The 8,367-nt window shown below is 42.7% G+C and overlaps 1 long non-coding RNA gene across 1 annotated transcript; it reads left to right on the forward strand.

Moving 5' to 3' along the window:
- Nucleotides 1-1,855: 1,855 nt before the first annotated feature.
- Nucleotides 1,856-4,284, forward strand: LOC137544208 (uncharacterized). Its single transcript, XR_011025782.1, has 3 exons — nucleotides 1,856-1,922; nucleotides 2,637-2,787; nucleotides 4,237-4,284. It is a non-coding gene; the product is annotated as an uncharacterized lncRNA (long non-coding RNA).
- Nucleotides 4,285-8,367: the final 4,083 nt, after the last annotated feature.

Raw genomic sequence — 8,367 nt, forward strand, 5'->3', positions numbered from 1 at the left:
TTTATCTGTTTTAGAATTCCATTTTTTAGTATGAGCTGAATGAAAACATTGGAAAAAAAATTATGACATTAAAAATATATAACAATTTAAAAAAAATAAATCCATAGTCTTTCATAGAAATAGGAAGGTGATAATGTTGCTGGGTGTTGGCTGTAGAATGATAAGAACTTCAGGTTGTGTTCATTGTTTTTCTCAAAGTTGCATGATGCTATTTCTCAGCCCATCCAATCATTCATTCTCTGAAATAATAGACAGTGTAAAAACATAAATAAGGTACATATCAGTATATATGAACATGGCAGTGAGATGGAGTTACATTTACAAAACTTATCTCATTAAATCATTCTTCTTACTTAAAGTGAACCTCCGGACTACTCAGCAGCACTGAAAAGGCTTGGTGTTCCTTTAACAGTTTCACAGCATCAGAACTTTGTTTTTCTTACTAAAGCATCATTTTTAGCTGCATTTTTACCTAAGCTCCACCCATCAAAGAAAAAAAAGCCCATTTTTTTCCCTGATGCTGTGCAGAGCATGATGGGATTTCCTATGTTGTTGTTCACGTTGCCTAGCAACTGTTAGAGGTGCTCAGGACACAGGACAGTTGGAACTGTGTCTCATGCTCCCTGTCACCTCCTTTCAACCAAAAAGATGGCTGCCATCATGAAATCAAACATTTGCCTGTTCTTTCAAAACAGGGTGGGTAAGAGATTATATTACCTATCTATTTTAATTAACATAACTAATGTAACTTAATACCAGTATGTTTGTTTAGGCTGGAGTTCCTCTTTAATAATCATGGAAGTGACTGCAGTATCTAGCAAGGGAGCACATAGTATTGGCTGGGAGGTATAATGGGTGTGACAATAGCCCCCGTGACCTCTGGGGAGCGCGTCACTCTCCCTCCCCCTTTATGCAGAGCAGCAGTACAGCATGCACCAGCGGTTCTGCTCTCTCCTCTTCACTCTGCAGCATGGCAGCGTGCACCAGCTTTCCTCCATAAGGGCCAGATGTATGCCACATAATATCAGGGCCTTACCAGGGGTATAACTAGAGGGGAGCAGCCCCCGGAGGGCCCAGAGCTGTGGGGAGCCCAAACTACTCCCTCCAATATAGGGTGCTATACTACAGATCAGGTGTTTTTGTGGCTACGCTTGTTATGGGTGTGAAGATCATGATGGTCACACTTATTTTATGATTCTTGTGAGATGGGTCCTAAGGCCCTGAAGGGCACCAAAGGGAGACAAGGGAAGGGGTGTGATTTTTGTGGAGGGCCCCATGAATTGTAGTTACGCCACTGAGTCTAACAGTGGAATGCTGGGGCATGTGGCAATGTAAGTATAGCACGCCGCGCTGTTGCTTTCATTAAGGGGCCCAAGGGAGTCATAGGCAGGTCACACATGGGGGAGGGGGGTGTTTGGGCAGCTTATTTTTAGGCACCACAAACTTTTCATGGGGGCACCTCATGCAGCCTAGTTACATCCCTTCCAGGTATTATTACTTGTTATGCTTTATCAGAATCAGAATCAATTTATTTCGCCAAGTAAGTTTGCACTTACAAGGAATTTGTCTTGGCAGTTGCTTAACAAACACAAACAAACAAAAAAAAATACAAGGGTAGACAGTATGTATATTACAAGTCAAGGCCAGTATGTGAGTATAGTGTAAGTAGTAAGCAAGGTGAGAATTGGGCATTTTCAGTTCTGTGCTGTTTACTTTTAAGTCCTAGCAGCTCTAACGTGGTTCAGCATTAAGTATGGCTACCGCCTGAGGAAAAAAGCTGTTCCTGTGTCTAAAGGTTTTAGATATTAGTAAGCCCAAGTGTACTGTGGCAGCTGACAGGTTTTAATCAGTTGGTAGGAAGTCAGTTAGAGATCCACATTTGTAATCTCCTCCAGTACCAGGTTGGGGTATGCTGTGCACAGGTGGGATAGTGCATGTAGAAGCCTTTTGTGGATGCAGCAAAAAGTTACCCCAGTATAGCATTCCTGTCAGCAGAGCAACACTCACCCCCCATTATTCAAACTTTCCCCTTTGTCATGGTTGTTGCTTGAGGGGATGTCCATTCAGCCTCGATCCAAATAGGCCTACGTTCATCAGTGTTATGACTGATGTTGGCTTGCTCCAGTTTGGCCTAATTCAGTTATTTAATGTCATATTTGGGTTGCCCTGAGCAATTAACCATGGCCCTACAATACTCAATGTTGTTCAGTGTTTAATTTAGTAGTATGTAGTGTTTATAAGTGTGTTTGCTCCCACATACCATCCCATGGTTTATCTCTCGTTATATGTCTTAAGACTTAATTTATCTCTCATTGTATATCTTTACTCGTGATTTATCATTCCGTATACATTTCCAATTACTTTACTATGATATCAGTGGCTTGACGTTTTGGGCAAAGAGTAGCCTGTTAAATAACCAATCAAATCCATGTAAATGCAATCTTCAGGCTTGAAACACAAAAAAACACAAATAGAACCTATAAAACTTTCCTCGGGTTTGTGAGACAGAGAGGACCGTCAAGAGTATTGTCAAAGTATCTAATATAACCCACAGATATGTAAACGATTGCCCATTGCTGGCAATATCAGATAATGAGAATCTAATTCCTGTTTCCTGGCAATCTTCATTCTCACAGGAAAAGGTGAAATTAGCTTATTGTTTCGACTTCAGTGACTACACAGGTCAACGTGATAAATGGTACAGTCTAAAAATAAGAAGGATGAGCCTCGTGCTCCATGGCCTTGGACTCAAGGAGAACTGGCAATGTCGTCATGTCCCCAAAGAAGGTATTACATTTTTTTTATTAGAAAATAATGAATAAAAACACAGAGCAATCAAACCTAAATGTCCCCTTTGCTTCTAAAGGGATCACCAACTTTGTCATCATCCTTTGTGCATGCCAGTTTAATTTCTTTCAATAGAGCCTAGTGTCTTCAAGGTGAATTCCTGACCTCCAAATACAAGCAAATTACGCACAAACTTCTCAGAGACTTGCAAATCACAGCAATCTGTTCCTGCTTCATGTGTGAGCACCTGATCTATGCTGGCTTTCAAATCAATGGCATCTCTGTCCGCTAGAAACTGCTGATGAGTTCAGTAATATGCAGCCATTTTACATATGTTTGGATATGAGAAAAAAGGGCAGAGGACTGCTGCTAGTAAATTATCATATAAGTTAGCAATATTCTACTACCGCATTTTTATAATAAAATATCTGTATTATTTACCAATATTTTACTATGGCTAAACCTAACCCTACTCTCACACAGAACCCTTCCCTGGCGGTGCATAGCCCTAAGACCTCCCCCCCAGTGGTGCCTTACCCTAAGACCCACTTGGTGGTGCCTAACCCTAATACCCCCCTGGTGTTGCCTAACCCTAAGACCCCCCCCCCCCTTGATGCCTAAACCTAACCCCCCTGGTGGTGCCTAACCCTAAATCCCCCACTTAAAGCAACCCTCCCCTTCCGAAGAACCGCAATATGCGGCTATGAAGGTAAATCTGGGCACCCATAGGTACCCATTTTTGCGGCAAGAGGGGAAAATATTTGTTGACAGCAGTGCAGATATCCAAATCAGCTTGCGGATAACTAAATTGCGGCATTGCATAGCGTGCACCCCCAGGCACCTAAATTTACCTTCATAGCAGCCGCGATTTGCAGCAAAGAAGGTAAGATTTGGCGCTACTGGCTGCCGCTATGCGCCCAAATTTCCTTTGAATACCACTAAATGCGGCTTTTAATATAATATAAAAAAAAATTCGTAAGGGCTCCTGCATCCTTTTTTTATGCTTTGCAACATTCTGCATCATTTCTTTGTCATAGAAGTACTGTGTGTCCTTCCTAAACTGTCCTATTCTGTTGGGAAACACACAGCTATGGAAACCATACTAATGGCCTGCGCAGCTCAATGTTTCACTTCACACAGCTGCCTTGTTAACATGTTTATTGAATACCGATGTCCTCAGCTTCAGTGCCTTTTCTTATTGGTTAATAACCAGGCAATCACTGACAGATATAATGCCTTCTTGGAAAAACTTCAAATATAATCTCTTTAATTAGCAAGAGCTTTGGGAGGCCGCTGGTATGTAATCATTCAGATTCACTACAGTATGCAGTGCCTTCGTTTTCATGAACCACTGCATTCCGCATAAAACCTCCTTTGTTTAACTTGTTGAGATCAATCAATGCAAATGATTTGTGTTGATTTTTTCCTCCTCTGTGTTTTTCATTACAGATAAACTAACATTATGGGAAACCGAATAAAGTTTGGCTTGAAATGAGACCTGAATCACAGTAGTTTACATCTAAAAGATTGCGGTGCTACGAATTTCATCCAAAGTGATTGGGAATGTAAGCAGTAAATTACAGTAGGAGTCTGCCTAAATGACACAGTCATCCAAACATATCCTTTGATGCGTGATTTCTTCGTTTGGAAAGACGCAGCTCAAATTGGTGATTACGCAGGTTTAAATGTTGCGACTGTGGCTCACCAGTGGCTTTTGCTGTTTGCAGATGGGATAACTAACTCAATCTCTCCGGATCATGCTCAGAGGTTTCATATTTGCCTCATCCTGCTAGTTTAATGTGAACGGCGCTGGGTTTTTCCGCGGATTTGGAACACTTAAGCTCCTGTGTATGGAAAGACAAGAATTTATATGCACAATTATAGCCTATAGTATGACATGCACACGGTGCACAAGAACAAAACATTTACTTTTACTGGTATACAGAGAGATACACATACATGTATTTGGACCTGAATGTCAAGGTATACAGTATTGTGTGTATCTGTCTGGTTACAGGAACATTTGCTGCTGGATATAAGCTGATGATTCACACTATCATTTCAAAAGACTAAGACACTCATTTGGCGTTAGAGTGGCATTCAGACCTGGAATTCAAAGAATGATGGGCTGTAGTTTCTACATGACCAACATTCTGAGCCGCCAAAGCGGTCATCCAGTTTCATAGGCAGACATTATTAATTTCTTAAAGAGAACCCGAGGTGGGATTTAATTGTGTTACTGGGGCACAGAGGCTGGTTGTGCACACTAATTAGACCAGCCTCCATTGCCCCATGGTGTGCCTCCATGTCCCCCCTGCGCGCCGCTATACCCCCCCGCAGTGCTGGCGACACGCAGCGCGTCGCCAGCACAATGTTTACCTATGCGCTGTCAGTCAGCGCCGCTCCCCCGCCTCCTCCGCATCGGCGCTACCTGCCCGCATCACTTCCCTCCTATCAGCGGGAGGGAAGGGACACGGGCGGTTAGCGCCAATGCGGAGGAGGCGGGGGAGCGGCGCTGACAGACAGCGCTTAGGTAAACATTGTGCTGGTGACACGCTGCGTGTCACCAGCACTGCGAGGGTATAGCGGCGCGCAGGGGGGACATGGAGGCACACCATGGGGCAACGGAGGCTGGTCTTAGTGTGCACAACCAGCCTCTGTGCCCCAGTAACATAATTAAATCCCACCTCGGGTTCTCTTTAAGGCTTGTACACACCTCACGATTTTGTGCACGATTTTTCCGACAACTGGTGATTTTTTGAGCGATGAGCGATTGTTTCTGGGATCTCACAATGTGGGTACAAGCCTGCCATGCATCCTCCCGCAGCTTCTATCAGCCGTGTAGTAAAGTCCACCATAGGTTGCTTGTGTCCTAGCTCCGGCCTACGCATTTCATCACGGGGCATGACTCATCAGGGGCTTGTGAGCCACGCCCCATGACAAAACACATAGGGCGGAGCTAGGACACACGCAACCTATGGTGGACTTTACTACACAGCTGATGGAAGCTGCGAGAGGATGCATGGCAGACTTGTAAGCTTTATATGATATGCGATGTGGACAAGTATATATCTTGTACGTAGCTTTGTAGCAGGGTGTATGATCTTTTTATAAATTGTTTTACACTATGAGAAACATTTGTCTGATCATAGGTTTTTACTTGGAGGCAATGGCTGCCTATGAATGCATTTGAACAAGCATCCTGCGGGTAAGCAGGCACTCTGAGGGGGGTGATTGGCTCTCATCTTACTACTCAGGTGGTGGCACCTATTGCTTGAAGTGTGTGAACACTGAGGGTTAACGTTGTGCATACGATACACGATATGTTTTAGCTTTTTGTTAACATCATTCACTGGATGCTAATGAGAAGCGAAATCGAGATTCCTTTCTACATGTGATTGCATAGAAGCGCAACAGGGTATATTTGAATGGATCTATTAGATCATTTCAGACGGGTCCGATCAGATTCCGATCAATTTTACGATCGATTTTGGGTACTTATCAAGGCAAAATCGATTGCAAAATCAATCGGAAACAATTTAGACATCTACACTTAATGCAATTTCACTAGTCGATCTGATGGAAAATTGTACCATGTAGATGGGGCTTAAGGTAGGAAAAGAGGGAGAGAGGAAGGTTGGTGGGGGGATGTTTACTTAGAGCTGCCAGTACTTAAATAAATTACTTCTGCATTGGAGTTCCGGAATCTGTCTTCTTCTTTATGCATTGGTATAGGTTTGCACTCTCTGAAGTGTTGTATGTTACCCAGCCATCAGTGACGTAGCTAGAGACTATGAGGCTCAAAGGCAACATTTTTTTGAGGCTATCAGATCTAGGCACTTTTGAGGAATGTCAACCGCCCCTACCCTATGAATATGGGTTAACTGGCCAATTTACATTTCCATGCAATGTACACTGTGTATAGTCTATGGGCACTGGACAAAGTCAGAGGGTGGAGAAACAAAGTGAAAACATCAAGTATCACCTGGGCCCCCTCCTCTCCAGGGCCCCATGGCCGTTGTTATGGATGCTATGGCTATTGCTATGCCTCTGTTACTCATTATATTGTAGAGCAGTGGTCCTCAAACCAAGGCCCGCGGGACGAATGCGGTCCCCTGAGGCTTTTTCACTGGCCCTCCACTCTCAAAATGTATTACTTATAGATACAGTCCACTGTATATCTGCGGCCCACATATAGAATAGCAGTGCTGGCACCACATGGGTCCAATTGGACTGCAGGTTGTCACCTGGGTATGCTTCACTGTCTGTAGCAAAGATGTTCTTCAGGTGCCACATAATGACTGCTTCTCCGGAGGAGGCGTTCTCCTCTGTGTTGCAGGACATACTATCTGTACATGCTGTGTTGGTGGGCATACTATCGGATTGGTTAAATGGGAGACATAAGGGCTGCACATGTTAACAGGTAATAGTTTACACTACCTAGGCTCAATGTAATGTTTTCTACATTTCATGTATACTCCGGCCCCCCAGCAGTCTGAAGTATGTTGACCCGGCCCTTGACCGAAAACGTTTGGGGACCCCTGTTGTAGAGCTTGTGCACTTTCTGTAAAGAAAGTAAAAAGAAAGTAAAAATTAAAAACTAAAAAAAATACAAGAGTTACTCCAATAAGCTGTTGTCAAGATGGATTTTTGTTTTACTGCATATCTGCATCAGAGATATTTCCTAGAACAAAAATCTCCAGTGACAAAGATAAGTGGTCACAATTACAACATGCAAGTGTTACACTTACATGTGAGTATGCAGTGTGTGTGTGTGTATATGTATGCTTGCCTGCTTGTATGTGTGTGTCTGACTATACATGTGTGTCTGACTGTGTGTGTGTGTGTGTGTGTGTGTGTGTGTGTGTGTGTGTGTGTGTGTGTGTGTGTGTGTGTGTGTGTGTGTGTGTGTGTGTGTGTGTGTCTGACTGTGTGTGTGTGTGTGTGTGTGTCTGACTGTGTGTGTGTGTGTGTGTGTGTGTGTGTGTGTGTGTGTGCTTGCCTGCTTGTATGTGTGTGTCTGACTGTGTGTGTGTGTCTAAAACAGATTTGCAGTAAGCATTACATTTTATAAGTGCAGATGAAAATGTTTATGTTACACAAAATGAGACCATAGGTTCCATGCCTGGTCAACCAAACATAAACAAGTAGTCATTTTACTGTATATAAAATATAATGTATCACTTGATAGAAACTTCTAAAGCTAAAAGACGCAAGTTGCATAAATATAAATATCCTGTACTTTCATAGAGTGCCTAAAAAGTACATTCGGAATTGGGGGCCTAGAATATTGACCAAAATGTATTTCAGCTGGGCGAAGTCTAAATAAAGATGTTTAATTGCATACTCTTTAGATAAGAACGTGTACACAACTACTAAAACCTAATCCATCCAGGTTAAAATATTGTAAGCAAAAAATAGTTTGGTCTTCTTTTATTGAGAATACAGGATTATGTTAAAGAAATGCTGTATGTGGACAGATTTGTGCATGTTTGTGTGTATGGATGTAATTATTTTTACTAGCAAATACATGGGCTTTGAGCACAGCACATGTTACACGATGAGGATAGACAATTGATA

Source organism: Hyperolius riggenbachi, chromosome 2 (assembly GCF_040937935.1).
Source record: "Hyperolius riggenbachi isolate aHypRig1 chromosome 2, aHypRig1.pri, whole genome shotgun sequence".
Classification (NCBI taxonomy): domain Eukaryota; kingdom Metazoa; phylum Chordata; class Amphibia; order Anura; family Hyperoliidae; genus Hyperolius; species Hyperolius riggenbachi.